The sequence below is a fragment of the Toxorhynchites rutilus genome, chromosome 1, assembly GCF_029784135.1.
Source record: "Toxorhynchites rutilus septentrionalis strain SRP chromosome 1, ASM2978413v1, whole genome shotgun sequence".
NCBI classification, from domain to species: Eukaryota; Metazoa; Arthropoda; class Insecta; order Diptera; family Culicidae; genus Toxorhynchites; species Toxorhynchites rutilus.
Window position 1 is genome coordinate 38,391,922 of NC_073744.1, and position 22,166 is coordinate 38,414,087.

At 38.8% G+C, this 22,166-nt stretch overlaps 1 protein-coding gene across 9 annotated transcripts in view; it reads left to right on the forward strand.

Annotated features, from left to right (window-relative positions):
- Positions 1-22,166, forward strand: part of LOC129761894 (cytoplasmic polyadenylation element-binding protein 2) — a 693,641-nt gene that overhangs the window by 163,517 nt on the left and 507,958 nt on the right. The gene's annotated exons all lie outside the window — the stretch shown is intronic.

A 22,166-nucleotide genomic window follows, 5' to 3' on the forward strand; every position in this document is an offset into this window, starting at 1 on the left:
GTGCACACCACTGCTATGATCCCCTTCATATATCGAATGCAGGAAATATTGCAATGTAAGCTGCGCCTGTTTCAACTTGAGTATAAATAACTCTCCCGCGATTACAAATAACAGTCGCAATCCAGCCAAACGACAGACAACGTTCTTTCTTAATGCTGAGAGGTTTTGCACGATACACAGGAAGAATAGAAGAATGGAAGAAAAGGCAAACCGCGGTGCAATTTTGTTCGATGGTAGCATCGGATCGATTTATATACCGTCTGGCGAGAGTATCCCTGTATTCAACGAAGGAGTTGTTTGGAATGTTTCTATGCATTCTAAAGTAATATCCGAAATATTGCTACAAAAAATTGCAACACGACTAGTGCCAAAAGAGTTATTTTTTTTGCAAATCCAATGCTTAATAACTCTCCAGGGACAACTTTTCTCTATTTCTGAAACTCAAATTACCTCTACGTGGGACTCGTTTTGACATCATTGAATATCTACAAAAGGTATTCGCTGCGTCAACTGAAGGAAATTCCAGAAAGCAGCCATAAAATGTACTCCAAGGGCTGGATTGTTTGTAAGAAAAAGTGTATTGATTCAGGATAGGGCTATTTAAAAGGCGATAATACACTGCATTCCATTACTATAAAATCACTTTTTTCCGAGTTTCCAGAGATATGTAAGAAATCGGTCGAATTGAAGTATATAGTGTAGGATACAATAACTATTTTCTTTTAAAAGACTGGCCATTTGAACTTTATTGTTTTGTTCAGGCGCAAAGCAGTCAAAAAACTAAAATTCCAGTGTTTCATAACTATAGAACCAGATGAAAAACTCTCACTCCTTTACAGAACTAACGTCATTTTTTTTCTGGTTGTGAAAAAATCTTGTACGAAAATTGTTTTTGAAGACAACTTTATATAATAATGGAAAGTTCCAGTAACAATGTTGGAGATGTATAGACAAATGATTGAATAATTCATTAGAATTTGAACATTTGAAGACTGGTTTCGTGTGTTCTAATCTTTGATAAAAAAAATTCTTCTACTCATATGTTCGAATTCCAACAATGACAGTTATTGAACTTTTTCTCTGCTTCGAGCTCTGTTTTCTTTACACTGGCTCTAACTCAAAAAATTCGCTACATAGGAAAACTCTGTTGCTTCCATTTGAAAGATGGGAAAATTTCATACAGCAGCCATTCCATGTGATGTGATTCCATGACCCGTATTTTTTTTTATTTGGGTGCCCATTTCCATTTTAGGGTGGTCCGAAAAATCAATTTTTTCCACTTTTTCCCAATTTTTCCATATCTCGAAATCAGAGATGCTATTTTTTCAGTTTTGGAGATATGATTTTTCAAATTTGACATGTTCCAAGTCTTCATTCAATATTCCTATTGGACTAGACTAGACCTATGCGACTAGAATCCAGTCTCCCCACCAGTGAGATATTTTTTCAAGGCAGGTTAGCTTATTGTCTCCAATTTCATAGTCGATTGATTATCTAAGTCGGTTCAGTAGTTCAAATGCTATGATGTTTTGCAAAAAGGCATTTTTGGATAAAAGTAGAAAAATGATGTTTTGAACCACAATATCATTTCTGATTTCGAGATATGTTATGCAAAAAAGCCTCAGCTATCAAGAAAAATTATAAAAAAATATAGCGCCCTCTAGTCCAAAGCCATGAGAACAATGAAAACGACTACAATCAATAATTACGAAAACAAAAATCATTTTTTTGAAATTCAATATTTATTAATAAAAGGCTATCACATTGGCTTCAATTTGTTAAAGCGATCATCAAAATCGGTTCAGTGTTTCATAAATTATGAATTTTGAGAAAAAGTCATTTTTGGGAAAAAGTGCAAGAAAAATTATTTTACGAACCACCCTAAAATGGGAATGGTCACCCCAACGAAAAATAAAAAAAAAACGGGTCTAATATTTTGCAATAAAGAACAAAACTACCACTTTTCATGCAAATCTGAGAGCCACTTTGGCATTGAATGGCTGACAGAATATGGTTGTGAAACTTCCAAATTAGTGGATTCAAGTAACATTTTAGGAGTAAAAAACTTCAAAGTTAATGGTTTTGAAGGGATTATTCTTTATTTTATCAAAAGAAAATCTAAATGAAGGCTCTCTAGCCGCTCTACAATTCGTTCTTTGACACTTAACATCTATCTCATTTTATTTCGCTGCAAAACCATTTTAAACAATTCCTGGTGAATCTTAAACTAAAATCTACAAAAAACCCGTTTTTTACTTCACTGTACTCATAATAGCTAATTTATATTTCACTTTATCGTAGAAATATTTCATTTTCACCTGTAATATATATCATATTTGAAATATAAACAAAATATATTTGTTTTTAACTGTATATAATCGAGTCTAAAATTGTATATAATCGAATCTGTATATAATAGAGTCCGACCTGTATTGAGTATTATTTATTTATATGCTTAGGTAACCAAAGGGTATACGCAGCAAGGAATAGGAGAGTGGCTGTCTAAATTATTCAAGCCAATTTGTGAACCCACGATATTATCGACACAATTATCGAATAGAACCAATTCACGCCCATATTTCGTTTTGTCTGCCAAGATTGGGTCGAAGAAATGGCAACAATCGACCTCAAATACTGCCACCTTGCAATCGATTTATCGACCTTCTATATGCATTCATCGAGCAACTTGACGCCACTTTCTTGCCAACATGTGCATGTGTAGCGCTGCTTCCAGCACTGATCGTCTCTTGTTTGTATTGGTTTGTTATTGAAATGAAATGAAATTTGAGAATGAAAAATGTAAGATTGATCATTTTATTCCAAAAACATGCATAGAGTAATAATACTGTGTCTAAAATATATAAATGAATATAACCACCATACAGCGGGTTTTTCCGGATTGACGTATCGAGTTATACATATGTGTGGCTGAGGATCCTTTAATAGTTAATCCCAAATCCCATCGATGACTAGATCCTGCTGATGCCGCTGTTGTTGCTGTCTCACGGCGCGGCGTGGTCTGCTGATGCTGTTGGCTCCTGTAACAATAGTGAAAATCCCCACTGTTGTTTTTGTTGTTGAGCGGTTGGTGATGGGGAAAATAATGTTCCGGCGAAGTGGAGGCGATCTGGCGTAGTGGTAACATCCATGCCTCTCACGCTAAGGGTCACGAGTTCAATTCTCACTCCCGACATTCTTCCAAAAATGGAAGTAAAAGTGACGAACCAGCCAAATGAGTTGAAAGTCACTATAATACAGATAAAAAAAAATGTTCCGGCGAGTTACAATTGGTGAAAGCAGAGAATGTGGATGTACTCATATTATAGTCTGTAACAAAATAGAATAATTATCGAATAAAAACAAACATAATTACCAAACTTACAGTTGTATGAACCATTAAAATATCGTTGTTACACTTGGAGTAATACAACGTTTCGTTAACGCTCCCATTCTTCAATGGTTTTGGATTCATCAGCATTAGTTTCCTGCAGTGGAGAATACGAGCTGAATTTTATGTGTTCATCAGGATACTCGTCACATTTTTGAAAAGACAAAACTTGATGGCGCTGTTCTCATAGATATTTTACAACTTACATAATTATTGACAACGATTAGCAGCTATGTCTTGCATTCCGTCCTCTCATCCTTACAAAGCTTTTCGGAGCGCCATCTGTTATGGGCCAGACCGAACAGTCAAGAAAAAAACTATATTCGATCTCATATTTTTTCATTCATCGGATAGCCAGTCTACTCTCATCTCTACTCATCGTACTAGAACTCTGCCCAGAATCTATCTGGGCGGAGACACCATCGATAGTCAGGTCCTACTATTGCTGTTGTTGCTGCTGTCCTCCGGCACGGTCACCAGGACTTGGAGAATACTGCTGCAGAAATTGCTGATTGGCTGCTATCGCAGTGGAAATCCGCACTGTGGTGATGGGAGAAATAATCTTTTCACTCAGCGATTGATGGAAACAACAAATCAGATGTATTCGTAATTGGAACAAAATGAAATAATTAGTAAATGAAAAGCAGAAACAGATACCATACTCACCAGTTGTATGATCCGGTTGTTTTGATGAGAGATGACGGTTTAGTGGAGAAGAAAAAACAGTGATAATTTTTTCGTCAATTGGATTGTGAGCGCTTAACTTTCCAATAGCACCTATCTGTTTAGATCGATTCTCTTCATCGACATTCTCTACCGTTAATAACTCAGCAGTAAAAGCATTTCCTGATGTGTTTGATAATCAGGAGTGTAGAGGGTAACCTCGTTTATCAAACTATATGGAACAACTGGCGCAAAATCTGTTTGCCTATCCTGGATCGCCTTTGAGTATCTTAGCTGTAGTCCAAACGACCTCTCGAATCTTGTTGTAGGCGGCGCACAGTGGTCCCTCAGAAATTATAGTTGGCATTGCAGGACCACTATAGTGCAGGGGGAGGGGACACAATTTTTAAAAAACCGAAAAACACGTGTGGGGTATCAAAATATTTATGGCATTTTTTCACAAAGTGGTCAGAAGTGGCCAGAAGTCATAAAGGGAAAGTGTGAAGGCGATCTGGCGTAGTGGTAACATCCATACCTCTCACGCAGGGATCACGAGTTCAATTCTCACTCCCGACATTCTTCCAAAAATGGAAGTCAAAGAACCAGCCGAAATGTGTTGAAAATCATTATAACAGAGAAAAAATAAATAAAGGGAAAGTGTAGAGGAGACCCTAAGGAAGACATTTTGTTATAAAAAACTTTGGAGATATTTGGAGAATTTTTGGTAGGTCTACTTTTGTATAAATTCAATGTAGAAAATGTACTTACCTTCAAACACTCATTTCACAGCTTCAAAATTTTTTAAACTAAAAACGGAATACAAATTCGAAATCAGTATAAAATTCTCTATCCAGAGCTCCATCACATTATTTTTAAACGTATTTCGTAGTACCTGTGCAAAATTTGAAAAACATGCGTGTTTATCGCTACACTGGTTCACTGCATCAAACACTACGTTGCCACGTCGTTATCGCAACGAAAATCGTCACGGTCACTGTTGCCATATGTGATACTAGATGCCTTGAAGGTTATAGAACAAAACTAGACCATTCATTCTGTCAAGCATTGCTGTTCATTTTTCTATTTAATGCCACCAGGAATATTATATTTGCCTAGAGTATAAACAGTGGCGAGAGCTGAGGCAAACTTTCATTCTTCGTGAGGAAATCGACTGAACAACATCGTTGCTGGGCGAGCTGGACGGCGAGGGATCGAATGCCTTTCTCAAGGCAATGAGGGTGGAGGAGTAATATGATGGATAAAGTAAAGTTTTTCAAGGGCCTTTTTGAACTGAACTGCAGAAGTTTAAAGTCTCAAGCAAAGAAGGAAGGCAAACTTTCAGTATCGTTCTGTATTCAAAGCAACGAATATCTCTTGTTCTTCCTTGTTTTGCGTCATCACATGTCTTCGTTTCGGATTGAGCTGTGGACGCGACCAAATTCTCAAGACTCACTCGCTGATGTCTTTGGCATTGCAATCATTGCATCAAACTGACGTCATTGCATTAATGTTCTGAGCTACACAATTGTGTGGGGAATCATCAAGCTAAACTATCGTCAGCTAACCAAGAAAATAAATGTTCTGGAATTTTGTCAGTGATAGGGTTTCCCATGACGGTAGGAAAACTCTCTCCACAAAGGATGACAGCTAAGCTAATCGATATATGGATATTTGTGTGCGTACGTGCGTGCTTCATAACCCGTACGTAAAAATAGTGCATCTTCGCTACGCTGAAACCCCATTTGTATCTGCTCCCGTGTGCATTGGCCCTGTAACGATGCAACAATCGCCTTATTTTTAATGCTATGATTGACGATTGTTTGATGTTGCAAATTATGCAGTCGTAATGATAAATATAAACATAGAGGGAAGATAGCGGGAGGGAAATATTTACGCTAGGGTATTAGTATTGAATCTCTGCTGAGGTAAATATTCAGCCTTTTTCCAAGCAGTTAACATTGTTTGTTTTCTGTCATCAATGTACTTAACTAATGCTATGGTGAAGCAGGTATTAAGGTTGTGCACCAAAAAATTATTTGGGGAATACCAAGTTACCAAGTTATATTAAGTTATCAATTTATTTGGGCTCACGTGCCAGTCGCATAATTGCTTTCAACTAGGATTGTATTTGAGCTAATCTTGATCATAATGAAGCAGTGCTACTCTTTTCGAGGTTGCTGAGATTAGCAGATAGAGTTTAGTTCGTTTATTTAGTCACCAAGAAAGTAAATGTCGTTCTGGATTTTGTATGTGATTTCGTTTCGCTTGCCAGTGGCAAAACCTTCTCCACTAAGGATAACAGAGGCCAAGTATTGTTCTGCAAGCACAAGAATGAATCATCAAACAATTATCGTCAAATGATTCTACAATAAAAAAAATTGTAAGGGGTTGTATCTAGGACACGACTGCATATTTTCGACGTAGAACCACGCAATTATATTATGCAATCCACTTGTTTACCACTTCGAATATTATTTGAGAATGCATCGAAATTTTTGTAATAGATTATGTTCTTCGTTACAAATAAATTTGATGAACGTACTTTCACTTTTGATATGATGCCTAGGACTACCAAAATACGTAAACGAAAGAATTGTCAAACGATCATTGTATTTTACATTTCACTCTGAAATTATTGCACATCTCATGTTTACGTAGTTCTCGAACCGCGAAGGTTCATTCACCTCTAGTGTCTAAAATGACGATTTTCCCAGGCTCCTCAGTTTATAAGTACGTTTGAGGGAAACATATTCCGGTCTGCACAACGACAAGCGAGTACAAAAGTACTCAACAACAAAAAATGCCTCCGACCTTCATGTATTTGCAAAGCGGATTCCCCCAGGCACATTAATTCTGAAGTCCGTGTTAGAGAAACACAGCTCGGTGGGAACAAAAATAGCCCCGGCTTGCATGTATATTTGCAGAGCGGATTTCCACAGGTACATCGATTTTAATGTCTGTGTTGGGGAAACCGTAAATCGGGCCAATCAAAACTTGGCAGTTAGATCGTTTAGACAACGGTTGACATTTTACAGTTATTCAATTGTTCATCTCAGGAAAAATATTATTTTATTAATTGTGATAGACGCGTAGAAACATTTCTTATCAATTGATGCAAACATCTTTCCGATCTGTTAAGAAATGTTCGAGTTATGAGCATTCGAAATACGGGTAGGGTTAGCACGCAAATTGGCAGAACAAATGTATGGGAGAAAAAGGAAGCTCTACCAGTTTTCATGAATTTAAACCGTTTAGAGGTTAGCAAATTGTAATGTGTCATATCAAACAAATCTTAGAGAATTTCCGATTCGATTGTTATGCAAATCATGAGAATTCGTTCACAGTGAAAATAGTTATTAATGTTAACTTTATTTCATAAAAAACGTGACCTGTTTTCTGATTTGGCACCCTTCCTGAAAGACGTAGTTCTACGTCAAAAAACATTTCACGGCGACCAAACTGGTAGAATGGTTATTTAAAAATTTTCGTAGCATTATAAAATAATATCCGCTGTTATAAACAAGCGATTTCAACAAAATAACAGCATAGTTCTACGTCAACAATGCGGTCGTGTCTTGAGCACAACCTCCTATAATTTTATCTTCTGTTGAGCCCGAGGTACGTAGGACGTCGGTCTCAATGTTGGCGCTGCGTTTATACCGCACATTATGCCGGCTCCGACTGAACACTCGAACGATGTAGATTTTGTCAATCTGGTTCTCGTTGTAGCCATCATGTGACACCCACATGACTTTATGCGCTGGTCAATGGGTAAAGAGTGGCCCACAAAATTCTGCAAACAGCTCGCCGACAACATGATTCCTCATGACGCACCAGTAGTTGGAGTTGTCGGATCTTCGAGTTGAAGTCGCCCATTAGAATCGTGATGAGTTTTTTTTTGGTCGATCCATGATTAGCAAATAGATACGAGGGATGCCATCAAAAAGTATAAACTCTTCGGAGCCTCCAAACGCATTGAGCATGGAATTGAAGAAGACGGAGAAACCATGAAGATATGACCATGCCCGCTTAGCTGCGGCCACCATTCGGCGATCCACCCTAAATGCAAAATATAAATTCATTAAATATGCTCAGGCCCACCATAATTCTAAAAAATGACCGCCACGAGTGCCACAAAAGTGTGATCGCGGAAAATAATTTGCGAGGATTCTTATCCTCGGCTCGGGAGCAGATGAGTGTTCCGAAATTTATCGCCGAGCCTTCTCCATCGGCCTAAGCTATCCTGAAATAGTGAGCCGCGCGGCATTGTTTCGCTACATTTGGAAAAACCAGACCTCATAAATCCCATCAAAATCCGAATGGGAGGAAGAAAAAAAGAAGAGAAATAAAACCGCCGAAAAGCCACAACCCACCCACACGTATCGCCCATCAGTTGAGATCGCAATCTAGCAACTAAACTTAACGACCTGTTACTTTGTCGCTGCGTTTCCATACCGTGGATCCGTGGGGCTTTTCCCTTACAAAGCACGCACCGCAATACTTTGAGGCCTATTCATCACGTTCCGCGTTTGTTCATTTGCTCGCTTCAACAAAGTTTCGGGTGGGTAGCGAAAAGGAAAAAAAAATACCCAGAAAATCTCGCAAAAATCCTTCTCCGCTCGCTTCCTCCCACCTCCCATCTCCATTCCACATCCGAGTTATTCCAAAGGAGTGCGGATGGAACCCCCCCGGCGTATTCCATAAATCATCTCGAAATTGTTCGGTGCAGAGTCGCGAACGCTACGCCGATGCGACGGAAGCTGATTTCCTGAAACCGTGCACACACCCACCCACACATACACATACACGCCCACATGCGGAGGGAAAACGGCTGGCCGCGTGTGAACGAGCCATCTTCTCAAGTTCAACCGCAAAAAGCTCATACGAAGAAATGTCAAAAGAAGTCGAAGGAGACAAACGAGTAAAAAAAATCCTTCATCTCTCATAACGCCATTGCTCCATTTTCCGCTTCCGTTGGCGGCAACGTCGCACAGTTCCGTCCACCGCTCGCACACGAACGTGTGTATGTGTCACTTGACTTCGCATCGTTTCGGGAGACATTCGCTTTTCAATAGTTGACCTGTTTAAATCGGGCAGTGAACAAAAAGCAGCGAAAAAAACGCGATATTCCGCAAAACTGTCACCGCACGTGATCATTATTGGTTGGCAGAGGGTACGTATGACCAGGATTGACTTGACAACTGTGCACACGGCGCTCGCGGGACAACTTTTCCTGAATAGTGGGAGTTTAAAATGTTGTCGGACTGAAAAAGAGTTTTCGCTTACCACAGCTCTCTGTGTCTATGCAAAGCGAGATAACTTTTTGATGCGATTTTTGTCAGCTCGGGAAAGATCCGGCTTCCGATTTCGCGTTTTGACATCTCTCTGCGTCTCCGCTCGTTTTTGTTCTATTTTTTTTTGCGAGCGAAGATTTGCGCCACAAATTCAAATTAAATTTCTAAACCCCTTTCTGGCTTTCGGCGAGAGACCTGTTTTCCGTTCAAGAACGGAGACTGTGATACGGTCTGTGGTTTGCCAAGAAAAGAGCACACGGTTGTAGAGAAGTAAGTGTTTCCGGTTCGGTCCTTTTTGCAGGATAAGAATGTGGTTAGCGTGAGCAAGCGGGAAGGGTCTTTCCAGTCTTCAATAGGACCGGATGCCATTTTTCTGGCCAATAAAAACCGACTCATCCCGCCTCGAATGACTCTAAGAAATAATGGTTTCAATTATCAGAATTGAGGCTACACCATCCGGCAATGTATGTGTCTGCTTGTCTATAATTGTACGAGGGTCACTATTTATATTTCGGTAATAGGAACAAAAACAAATAGTTAAGCTGCAAATATATTTTTATTGTTTTTCAAAGTAAATACTCGCCACGATGATCGATGCGCTTAAACCAATTTTCAAAGCATTTATTCCAATCGACACGAGCCTTTTTTTTGAGCGATTGTCAAATTATGTGGGATCCAACGTGAACATAATTGTCGCACAACTAAGTGTTCATGTAAAATCGCATATATGCTGGTGGAACTAATGCTTAGGGATGCCTCAATCTCACAATAGGTTACATGACGATCTTGCTTAATCATTTCGTGCACAGCATCGATGTTTTCTGGCACTACAGTCGATTTTGGACGACCTTCACGAAACTCGTCGGACAGCGAACTACGACCACGATTGAATTCACTATACCAGCGATACACAGTGGTTTTTGATGGAGCTTCATCGCCAAAAGTCAAATTAAGTTGATTGACGCACTCTTGTTGTGATAATCCACGTCGAAAGTCGTAAAAAATCATCGCACGAAAATGTTTACGATTCAGTTCCATTTTTTTGCCGAGACCAAACTTTCAACTAAATATAAAATAAACAAATAGCGTCCGTATTACAAAATGTTCTGAGTACGTATATCGTCAAAAATGTCAAACTTTACGATGGAACCGTCAGATGGACTCACATGACATCAGTGTTGCCAATTCCTGAAATATAAATATTGACCCTCGTATATGGGAAAATTTTGGGATGCGACCATTCTTCTCGGACATTGATGTAGGTGTTACGTGGAGACATTCTGAAAAATCAATGAATTTTTGTGTGGGACATTTGCTGAGACGCCGTTTTCCTTGTTTTATAGAAAAAAAATGTTGAGAAGTGTGGTGTTCGGAACCCGATAACAATTTATTCTATCTAGTTCTCTTACCAATAACTTTCTTCATCGTTTTTATATGAAACGAAATTTGTGAGGTGAGCATCTATTATTAAATGTTGATGGTTCTGAAAGAGCCAATGGTTTTCGTGGATATTGGAAGCAGCTGAAAATGGTTGATTCTATCATTTTGTCATCACGAAAACTATAAACAAACTTACCATATGTCGCATTTCTTTTTTGCAACTTAAGTTTTTTTTTAGTTTTTGAATAATAGGGACTTTGGATTTCAAATTTTCACCTCTGACCTTGAAGAAAAACAGTTGTGGGAAACAAAAAACAAAAATTCTATGTCGAAGTCTTCAGAAATGTCATTTGGGAAGCCTTATGAAAAGACGTCAACTGTTCGCCGGTGCGGAGATTCGTAACGTATTTTTGTCCTTCCCGTTTGTTTGAATTAAACTCAAACAAAAACTAAACAAAACTCAAAAATTCATTCGTCTCTAGGGGTTTTGTGTATATGCTTCTATCCGTATACCTGTGACACGGAACTAGGACACAACACTTATAATCCTTACAAACATTAAAAGTCGGACACCGTCCAGTAGATGGGCAACATCGAGCCCGAAACCGGTCGACGAAAAAGGTAATTTCAACCCTTTTAATGTTTGTAAGGATTATAAGTGTTGTGTCCTAGTTCCGTGTCGCATCTCGTGAGTGAATAGTGCTAAAATAATCTCGTACAAAAATTATATCGGAAGATAATTTTATATTATAATGTTGAGTTTTAGTGGAAAACAAATTTCGTATCTAGATGTCGACACCGTACCGTTGACAGCGCGGATGCAATTCATTTCGTCTCCACCGTGAAGTGTTAACTGGAATAAGGCCCTTTATTATCTCTTTTATTCATCTTCATCACGTAGGTCTTGCTACTAACAATTTATGCAATTGCGGTCTAAAGGGTGTGTCACATCAAATTGCATCACGGAAAAAACGCTGTAGAAATTTAATTTTTAGGAATTATATCTTCAGCTTTCGCTTATAATCAGATAAGAGTGTATAGATCACGTTGGCCATGCTTCACTGTCAATTTTTCGTAAATTTGGAAAAATGTCGTCGAACGAAGAAAAGCGTCGTGAATTAATCCTGTGCACTCATTTCGAGAATCCGGAGTTGTCACATCGGGACATCGGTAAGATGCTGGGAATCGTCCAATCCACGGTCAGCAGAGTACTAAAACGATACTTCGAGAACCTAACCATCGACCGGAAGGTGAAGAACGGCAAAAATGGATGCTCCGTCAGTGAAAAAGGTCACAAGCGCGTAGTCAAGCAGTTTAGACGTGATCCGAGAAGTTCGGTCCGGGATGTCGCCAATAAGCTGAATTTGTCAAGTTCATTCGTCCAGCGGACCAAGCAGCGGGAGGGCCTGCGTACATACAAGGTTCAGAAGGCTCCTAACCGCGACGAAAGGCAAAACATGGCGGGGAAGACGCGAGCCCGGAAGCTGTACACCGAAATGCTGATGAAGCCGCATTGCCTGGTAATGGACGACGAAACCTACGTCAAAGCGGACTTTCGTCAGCTGCCGGGCCTGTTGTTCTTCTCCGCAGAGGACAAATTCAGCGTTCCGGAGGAGATTCGCAAGCAGAAACTATCCAAGTTTGCCAAAAAGTACATGGTGTGGCAAGCGATCTGCTCTTGCGGAAAGCGGAGCGCCCCCTTCGTGATGACCGGCACGGTAAACGGGCAGGTTTACCTTAAGGAGTGCCTACAGAAGCGCTTACTACCACTATTGAAGCAGCACGAGGGCCCGACCATCTTCTGGCCGGATCTCGCTTCGTGCCACTATTCAAAGGACGTGTTGGAGTGGTACGAAGCCAACGGGGTCACCTTCGTGCCAAAGGAAATGAACCCGCCCAACGCGCCGGTGCTTCGCCCAATAGAGAAATATTGGGCGATTATGAAGCAGGCCCTCCGGAAGAACCCAAAAGTTGTCAAATCGTAGGCGGAATTCAAGAGAAAATGGATTTCTGTTAAAAAAAAACTACAACCTGACGTTGTACAGAACCTTATGGACGGGGTAAAGAGGAAGGTGCGAGCATACGGGCTTGGGCTCGAAGTATGAATAAAAAGAAAATGCCAAAAGTTGTTTAATAGTTTTTATTTTACTGTCTAAAATTTTCAAAAGGATCGGTCTACTGGGCGAATTTCTACAGTGTTTTTTCCTTGATGCAATTTGATGTGACACACCCTTTAGGATATCATGACATCGAGCACTTGTTTGATCATGTAGGAATTTTTGTAATAAAAGTGTCAAACTGGTTGCAGTTTTATATGCTCGAGGAGTACATTCACGCTTCGTGATATCATATATAGTCGCGATCCTTATCTTATGTTCCTCATATATGTTTTCCTAAGAAGTTCTAATGTTATTATTTAGTCCAATCCGCTTACCTCACTTGCCCATTTTCTCTTCCTTTTCTGATACATAAGCAGTACTAAACCCATTGAGCGCAGACCACAACAAGAGCTATAAACAAAACTAGGAGGTACTCACTACCAAAGGATACCGATGCTACATCACCTGGTTTGTACAATACCTTGTATAAAAAATCAAATTCATTCTTCGTTACTGGTTTACAAATCTACAATTAACCATTTATTTGTTCACCATTGTTTGGTATAATTTGAATATTCAAAACTGAATCTTATTTCATGGTTCATCCAATTATTCCTTGTCGTTCTCAAAATTATTATTTTTAAATGTTTCAATACTTCCTTTGCGGGTAATTCGTCCCAGTGCTATAAATAGTAGAATAAGTTGAAATGTAAATACACTATAGATATACGATTAGATTTAAGAAATGAGTGTTCATCAACATTGTTACAATTTCCTTATATCCCATCCTTCTCCTAAAAATATGTCACCCTTCTAAACTCGAGTACACCGCGAGTAATCGGTTTTCCGCCTTACTAACCATAGATGTAAGAAAATTGTTTATATATATAGTTTTAAAATTATATTTAAGAATTCGGCTACTTTAAACATAAGTAACTGAGCCTGTAAAAATAAACGAATTAATAAAAAAAAATGTTTCAATACTTTTCTCTGTACCTTCACAACCATTCCATGCCAAACCGACGTAGTGGTTCTCAGATTTCCGTGAAAAGTGATGTTTTTTTTTCCTTTTATTTCTCTCCAAAAATGACTTTTTCAAAAATTCATAACTTAGAACTACTGGTCCGATTCAGCTGATCGACATATCAAGTTAAATCCAATGAACTAGTCTTCTTTGAAAAATATTACTCTTGCGAAAATGTTTGATTTTGTTTTCGCAATTATTGATTGAATTTGTTTTTCATAGTTTATTAAGATAGAGGGCGTTATATTTTTTTCTGTTTTTCTTGAAAGTTCTTGATGTTTCTTTTTGTTTTCAAATTATGATTTTTTAAAGTTTGTTTTAGGTCTTCGTTCAATATTCCTTTGCTATTAGACTGTCATGAGCCTAGACATGTCATGAGCATGAGCATTGATTTATAGCGACTGTTACATGGTTACATTATCGAAACTCATTAGAATTTTCATTCCTCGACTATCATGTTATAGAGCAATTTCAAATGAAATCGACAAATGACAAAACATGAGCATTTTTGATTCGAATGGAAGTTTGTATTCCCGTGGCGACGGCGTAATGCCCATTTTTTTTTAAATCCGCGGACGCGCTCGTTTCCACACACGGTCGAAACAAAACTACGAGTTCGATTCGGCTGAAATTTTGACAGTAGCCGTTTACTACAGGATAAGTAAGAATGTACTACAGGATAAGTAATCTCTATTGCGACACTGACATCATCAGGCGATGAGGCTAAGTATTTATCGGACCACCCTCGTATATAGATTTTTTTTTCAGAAAATTTTACAGAGTTAAATGTGGCAACCCTGCTTGGTTTAGATGGCTGTGTTAGGGAACACATTTCGGTGGGAACAAAAGTTGCAAATACTTGCATGTATTTGCAATGCCAATTTCACCAGGTTCCTTAGTTTTGATGGCTGTGTTGGGGAAACCGTGAATCGGGCCAATCACAACGAGGCAGTTAGAGCGTTTATATAGCGTTTGAATGTTACAGTTATTCAATTGCTACTCTCAGGAAAAATAACATTTTATTAATTGTGATAGAAGCGTACAAATATTTCTTATCAATTGATGCAAACATCTTTCCGATCTATTAAGAAATGTCCGAATTATAAGCATTGGAAGTTTTTCATTTTTTCCTGCATGTTCTGTGTTTAGGTTTTCATTTTACCCCCAATATATTCCGGTTAGACGTAGTCCCACATAAAAAAATGGGTCTAATATTTTGCGATAAGGAACGAAACTACCACATTTCACGAAAATGTGAGAACTTTTATATCAGTTTGGCATGTGTCTTCTAACATTTCCTTTCCTTGTTTTGGTATTTAACACGTTAAGTCCCGATTTTTCTTGCTCCGCTTTCCATTCAGCGCGCAATATCAGTGACGGTCCCAGCTCTCAAAGATACTTATTTTGAAAATATAAAACAGTCAGAGATTCGACTAGAAAGTAGTCACATTTTGTAAAACCTCTGAAAGCAAACCGTATATATTTTTATTTTCTTATTTTGTAACTGTCAGTCCCAGTCAGTCAACGCTTTCCTACCGAAAAACTCAACTGGGCTCTATGTGTTAAATTTCTTTTCTCTGGTAAGTATGATCCGAGTGTGACAAATTGGGTTCATGCCACAAAATAATGTCATATTGGGGGTTGACGAAAGTTTTTTTTTTCATTTGGATAAATTAATATACAACTGTAAACATCGTTCAGTCGTGAGTTATTCGATGATAACACATACACATTGAGCATATATATCTTTGACACATGTCACATGAATCTTTGTTGTGAGCTGTCAATTTGTTTGAAAATCACCCTATATTATTACGCGAGAACTGAAGAAAACTATATCAGTTAGTTAAAAAAAACTTTAGAAAAAACTCAATTAAAGACAACGAAGCTCAGTGCACACAAAAAAAACAACGAAATGAGTGATTGTTGAAACGAAAACAAAAAAAAATGAGCTCAAAAAGAGATTGATGCATTCGGGGACACAAGAAAAAAAAACCTTACTTTCGAGCAACCTGAGCCACGTTCCAAAATTCGAAACGCAAAAAAAAACTGAACCTGAACCACATGAATGAGCCCATCCAGGTGGAAGACTCCTTTCTTCCATCTCCGGGGTTTGGGCTGCCATTTGTCTTTCGGGTGGCCTCTTTCTGACAGCACAACAACACAAATGAGTCACTAATGGGGCGTCGGTAGCAACAGCAGCAGCTGCAGCTGCTCTGCGTTTCAATGAGATGTGCCTTTTCATCACCGTCATCCAGGTGTGCATCTGCAAAACATCTCAAGGACTGTAGTTCTGGTGAAATAAATCGGGTCACAAAGCACTTTGGAAGATTAAAACCTGATGGAAGCATCACCCGTTGCTGTGAATAACGTGTCTGAGCTTTTTTTTGAGGGGTGGGTAAGAGGTAGGGTTTTCCCTGCGAGCTTAAAGAACATCAAAAGTTCTGCGGGTTCTTGTGGCGTGTTTTTAGGACGGGCCCATTGTCCTAATTGCAGCACGAAATTAATACGGACAGCTGGTTGTGAAGTGAGTGCATTTCGGCGAAATTAATTTCTCGCCATTGCGAACTATTTGTTGTTTTGTTCCGCTTGATGAGGAAAAGTTTCTCGGGAGAAAAGGCGGAAGATGAAAGAAGCTGCACTGTTCTCTTTTTAATCCGATTTTGTTCGATTGCTAACCGAAAACACAGCGAAGCAGCTGAAGATGTACAACATCTCGAGCATTTAACGCTGTCAAATGAAAGCCGATGGGTTCCTCCTCCCACCGGTAAGTAGAGGATGGTTCTTGCAGCGAACGAGAAAACCGAATCGAGATCAAAGCCCTCCCGTTCGACATATTGAAATGTAGAAGCCAAACAGCGACCCATTCGCGCCCGTCTTCCCCGAATCTCGATTCTTCGATTTCACCAATTCGAAGCGAAGCAAGTGAAGCAACAATTTCCCGTTTCCCAAATCGGAGAAAAATACGTGAAACATTCCGGAAATCGAAACACTAATCTCGTTTAGATATACAGTTCTGTGCGGGGGAGTGAGAGCATACGTGGGTAAGTGTGAGTCTATATTTGCTCGGAGGAGAAAAAGCAACCAGAATTTGTTTTGGGATACGGTGGAATAGAATTGCACCCCCGGTTCCTCAAAACAGACCCCCCCCCCCCCTCCCGCCAAGGGGAGAGAAGCGAGCATTCCTTCATCAATGTGTTTGCAAGAGCTTACACGGGGAAGCTTATTTGGAGCTGATTGACTGACTTTCTGTGGGAGGAGGCCACCCGGCCCGGCAGTCAGCGGCCAGATTAGGAACATTCCGACAGAAGTGAGCAGCATCCGTAAGCTTATTTTGATGTTTATATCGGCCGGCACTCTTCCGCTTTGCGTGGCGTTATATTGCCGGATGTTTTCGCTCTCTGCCTTATTCGATCAGTCAATTTCGTCGCGTGGTCTGCTTCTGGCTGAAAAAAAAGCATCGCGAAGGTGGAGGATTCGGGATTGCAGTACCGTGAACCAGTAATGGACCGTGTGATTTGCTTCGCTTGCTTGCTTGCTCCGGCGACCCCACTCGTTCGGAACAACTCGAATAAACCACTTTTTCCGTAATCAAGTTTTAAGGCGGAATTAGTTTCATTCAAAACTCTTGCTTTGCTTCTGTGCTTGATCCAAATAACAGGGGAAGTTGGATCATCAGGCTAATCACGATGAAAAGATCGCCAAGCAATATACATAATTCATTGGATTTCGTTTCGTCGTTCGATATCGTTGTTCACGGAACAGTTCCCAATTCACTTGAAATCAGAAGCGCACACATACATATTGGCACAAAAGAAGCTTACTCATTTTACATAGTTTGCCCCCGCCCACAACACTTGGTCCACGATCCAAAAGGAACGGCTAAATTTCATCCATCCACTTTCCCAAGCACGACTTAATCATCTTAAAAGGAATTAGGCTTGTGCTGTTGCTTGCTCCACCCGTTACTCTCCAGCGAGGACTGTCTCCTTGTACCTGCGAACGAGCAGAAAAGACAGGTTGGGAAAGCCTATCGGCCATTTGCCCGGAGCCGGAAGGCGGAAAGTAAATCCTTTGTTTTGCGTAGGCACACTGCGAACGCTTTTGAAGTTGAGACGCGTCCCACCGCCCCCACACACACACACACTCACACACACACACACACACAAACGCACCCTCTCGCACAGAAGGGATGCTAATAAGAGGTAATTTCGTAAATTCTTCGACTGGAACCAGTGGCAGTAGCAACCGGAGCAGCACCTACCTTCTTAAAAATCTTTCCCGATTTCCGTGTATTGTTGGAGGGTCGTCGTCGTTATTCAAAAGTTGGAAGCGACCGCCGTTATTTTGCCAGACCCTGATGGCGCCTGGTGCACGTGTTTAATTTAGCCGATTGTCCGCCCGTTTTCACCAACTCGGAACGAAACCGGCTTATGGGTTCGGTACGGTAGTTAAGTTTCTATTGTTATCTCATTTTTGGTATTTTTGGATTTGGTTTTCAGCTGCCACTGGCAGGCAGGGAGTACAGTCCAGTGGATTTCTGAATCCGTTTTGCTGGTCATACTGGGTGATTTTAATTTGTAGCCATAGACCGAAAGTGATGTTCAATTAAGTTCATACGAAGGAATATATGTAAAATACAAAAAAGTAGAAAACATACAGAATAAAGAAAATATACAAAATAGAAAAAAAAAAATACATAAAGTAGTGCGGGGCAAAGGTGCGCACGGGACAAAAGTGCGCATTGGCCTTTTTGAAGCAAACGAGCATAAAAAATCGACAACAGTGTAGTCGTTTGATACATTACTACACCAGCAGCCCTCACATATAAACAAGATACATTTCATGAAAGTATTATACAATATATACTATAAACTATTTTTTCAGTTTTGGAGATGATGATTAACTTACCTAAAATAACTGGAAAGTTCCAGACTACACTGTCAGGGAAACCTTCATTCTATAGTAGATGATAGTGCGTATTCGTTTTTGTGAAAAAGATCAAGAGCTTTTTTTAGAAATTCGATTAGTAGTAAAATTGCTTGTGGGACAACGGTGCGTAGTGGCTGTGGGGTAAAAGTTCGCACCAGAATTTTGCTCTGAAAAAAAAAATATAAAATGTTTGCAACCAAATTTTAAACGAAACCCATAAGAAGAAAACTGATTTGAAGAAATGCACTCCAGAAATGCTCAAATGGCCCGACAGAGGCTTCGGGAGGAAGTCTAGAAGCGTCGGATTGCGGTTAGCTTCATGAGGAACCATCGTATGTCTCTTCGAACCCCACAACAGCGCAACGAAGCAACAGCGCTTCAAGGCAGAGCTTCGGAATCCTCAGAACCGAGTCCAAGATGAGGAAGAAAAATTAACAATTGCTTAAAAATAATTCAAATGGATTTCATATGAAAAATATTTTTATTTTCACCATACATTCAATTCAATAACGGTTATGTTCCGATTATGTTTATGTTTTCACAATGAACTTCAAATAAATATTGTTTTTTTCAACAATTAGTTTCAAATAAATCAAGTGAAGGTAACTATGCATTTATAAACTTGATATTAATTAATAAAAATGATTTGGTGGCCGTTCCTCACGATTTAACTCAAGAACGGAGCAATGGATTTAAACAGTCAGTATGAGGATTGATGCGTCTTAGTCTGCATCAGGTTTATATGTCAAAAAAGAAATTATAAACCCCCCTTTATAGAATATGTATTATTATTACAGAAATAATTTCTGTGGGAACTTGAGTGTTCGAAATGATTCATATCAAAATATCAATTGTGGGTGGGACGAAGTTCGCCGAGTCAGCTAGTTTGTTGATAAAAAAGAATTCTGTTTCAAATGTAGGACATTTACAAATATCTTATATTGTCAGTCTCCTCCCTCTCAAAAATCTCCACGTGGTATGTTCGACCATAATACCCACTCATCTCCACCCATAACGCATCATACAGCACCCCCCTTCTCCCCACTGGATGGTGCCTCAATACTCTGGCAATGATGCTTCTTCCGCTGGTAATGATAAAGCATTTATTTTTGTTACAAGTCACCTCAGAAGTACAATTTAATAAGTGCGCACCTTTGCCCCGCACTTCTCTATGTAGGTTAAAATTTGTTATTGGATCATTTTAAGGGTATTTAAGGTTATTTTTGGAGTGTTTTTCGTTTAGAATTTTTAGTGTTTTGCGAGGTACACAAAAGACATTTCGAAATTTAAAAAATTATCAAAGTATAATTTGCTCTTATTTTTTTTCGTATGTTTTGTTTTTGCCACATGTTGCGTAATTTTTCTTGATTTTTTAAGAGGTTTACGCGAATAAAAAATAATTTTTTGGCCTTTGGACATTTTAATCTATTTTGAATTTAGAGAACTAGTGCTAATCTAACACTTTTTTAAATTTTGTTTTTCATATGTCTAAATTTGTACAAAGATTTTTTTCTCGTATCTCAAAATATGTGAGATTATCTTTGCATTGGATTTAGATGGTTTACCAAATTCATAGGTGTCAGCAGTACGATAGAGCTCTGTGTGAAAGAATAAAGTCCTTGTGGAAAGATCAATCGGATTAATGAGAAGAACACCTAAAAAAATCCAAATTATTATTATTATTTTTTTATTTTAATCTTACAATTGAAAACCACGAATACAATAAAATAATCAATTTCATGAAAATAAAAATAATAATGCAGACGATGAGGAAAATAATTTTTGCGTCTCGCAATGCTCTTAAAAATTCAGAAAATATATAACGCTACATGGTTTTTCGAGGTGGTGAACGTTTTTTTATGGAGTAACTTTTTGAAATTTGAGATGAAGATTTTCATTGGCACCCTAATCTACATAAAAAATTGTTCGTAGAATAATCCAAAACTAGAGAGTTTAAGCATTAAAATGATGTACATCTTATTTTTATTATTTTATTATCTCTTTACAAATGGAAAATTCAAGGTTTAGAACAAGTATGTTACCAATATATCAATAAAAACATTAGCATAACTTGAACCTTTCCTGGATTGATTTACACGGAACTTTTTTGGCTCTTTTTTTATTCACTAATGATGTTAATGATAATGAACCTGCAGGAGGTGATCATTTCACTACCTCCCCATAACCCGCAAATATTCTATTGCCAAATATTTCGAAAAAAAGAAAAAAAAATACAAAGGATCTGAAAATTTAAATCTTTGTATTAACCATCATTGGCTCATTTGTATATGCAATCAAGTTATAGATTCATTGCTTAAATTGGGAAGAAATCGAAGTGAATGCTTAGGGTCCTCTGGCAACAACGCTACGTTGATAAATATAGAAGAAAAAATCTAGAACACGACCGCATTTTCGACGTAGAACTACGGACTTATACTTTTCAATCCGCTTGTTTATCATTTCGGATATTATTTTATCAGCATCGAGTTTTTTCAAATATGTTTTAGTTATTTTGTTATGTTTACTACCGTTCTCAGTCATATTTCGGACGCTTAAGGCATATGATACAGAAAACAGATCTAAGCTTTAGGCACAGGTGGTTGATATTTTCAATAAATTAGTTCAATGTGCTCTTAAGCTTTCTACTTTGGTACCTATTTGATTGAAAACATGAATAAATCATCGTATAAAATGCTTTTCAAATGAAGCGAATAATAATCAAACTTCGGAAACTAAATCAAATTTCGGACAGATGGAATTCAAATTTCGGACACTTTATTCTGTAGTTTTTTGGACGCTAAGCAAACGTCAAACACAAACGATAATGGGCAGTGTTGATAGATTTCTGCCGATTATGTTATAATTCAAATGTAGTTCTCATATGAAATGATAGTGAAACCAAGGGATTACTCTAAAGAACCAATTGTGATATTAATTTTATAAAGGGTGTGTCACATCAAATTGCATCACAGAAAAAACGCTGTAGAAATTCGCCCAGTAGGCCGATCCTTTTGAAAATTTTAGACAGTAAAATAAAAACTATTAAACAACTTTTGGCATTTTCTTTTTAGTCCATAAGGTTCTGTACAACGTCAGGTTGTAGTTTTTTTTGAACAGAAATCCATTTTCTCTTGAAGTCCGCCTCCGATTTGACAACTTTTGGGTTCCTCCGGAGGGCCTGCTTCATAATCGCCCAATATTTCTCTATCGGGCGAAGCTCCGGCGCGTTGGGCGGGTTCATTTCCTTTGGCACGAAGGTGACCCCGTTGGCTTCGTACCACTCCAACACGTCCTTTGAATAGTGGCACGAAGCGAGATCCGGCCAGAAGATGGTCGGGCCCTCGTGCTGCTTTAATAGTGGTAGTAAGCGCTTCTGTAGGCACTCC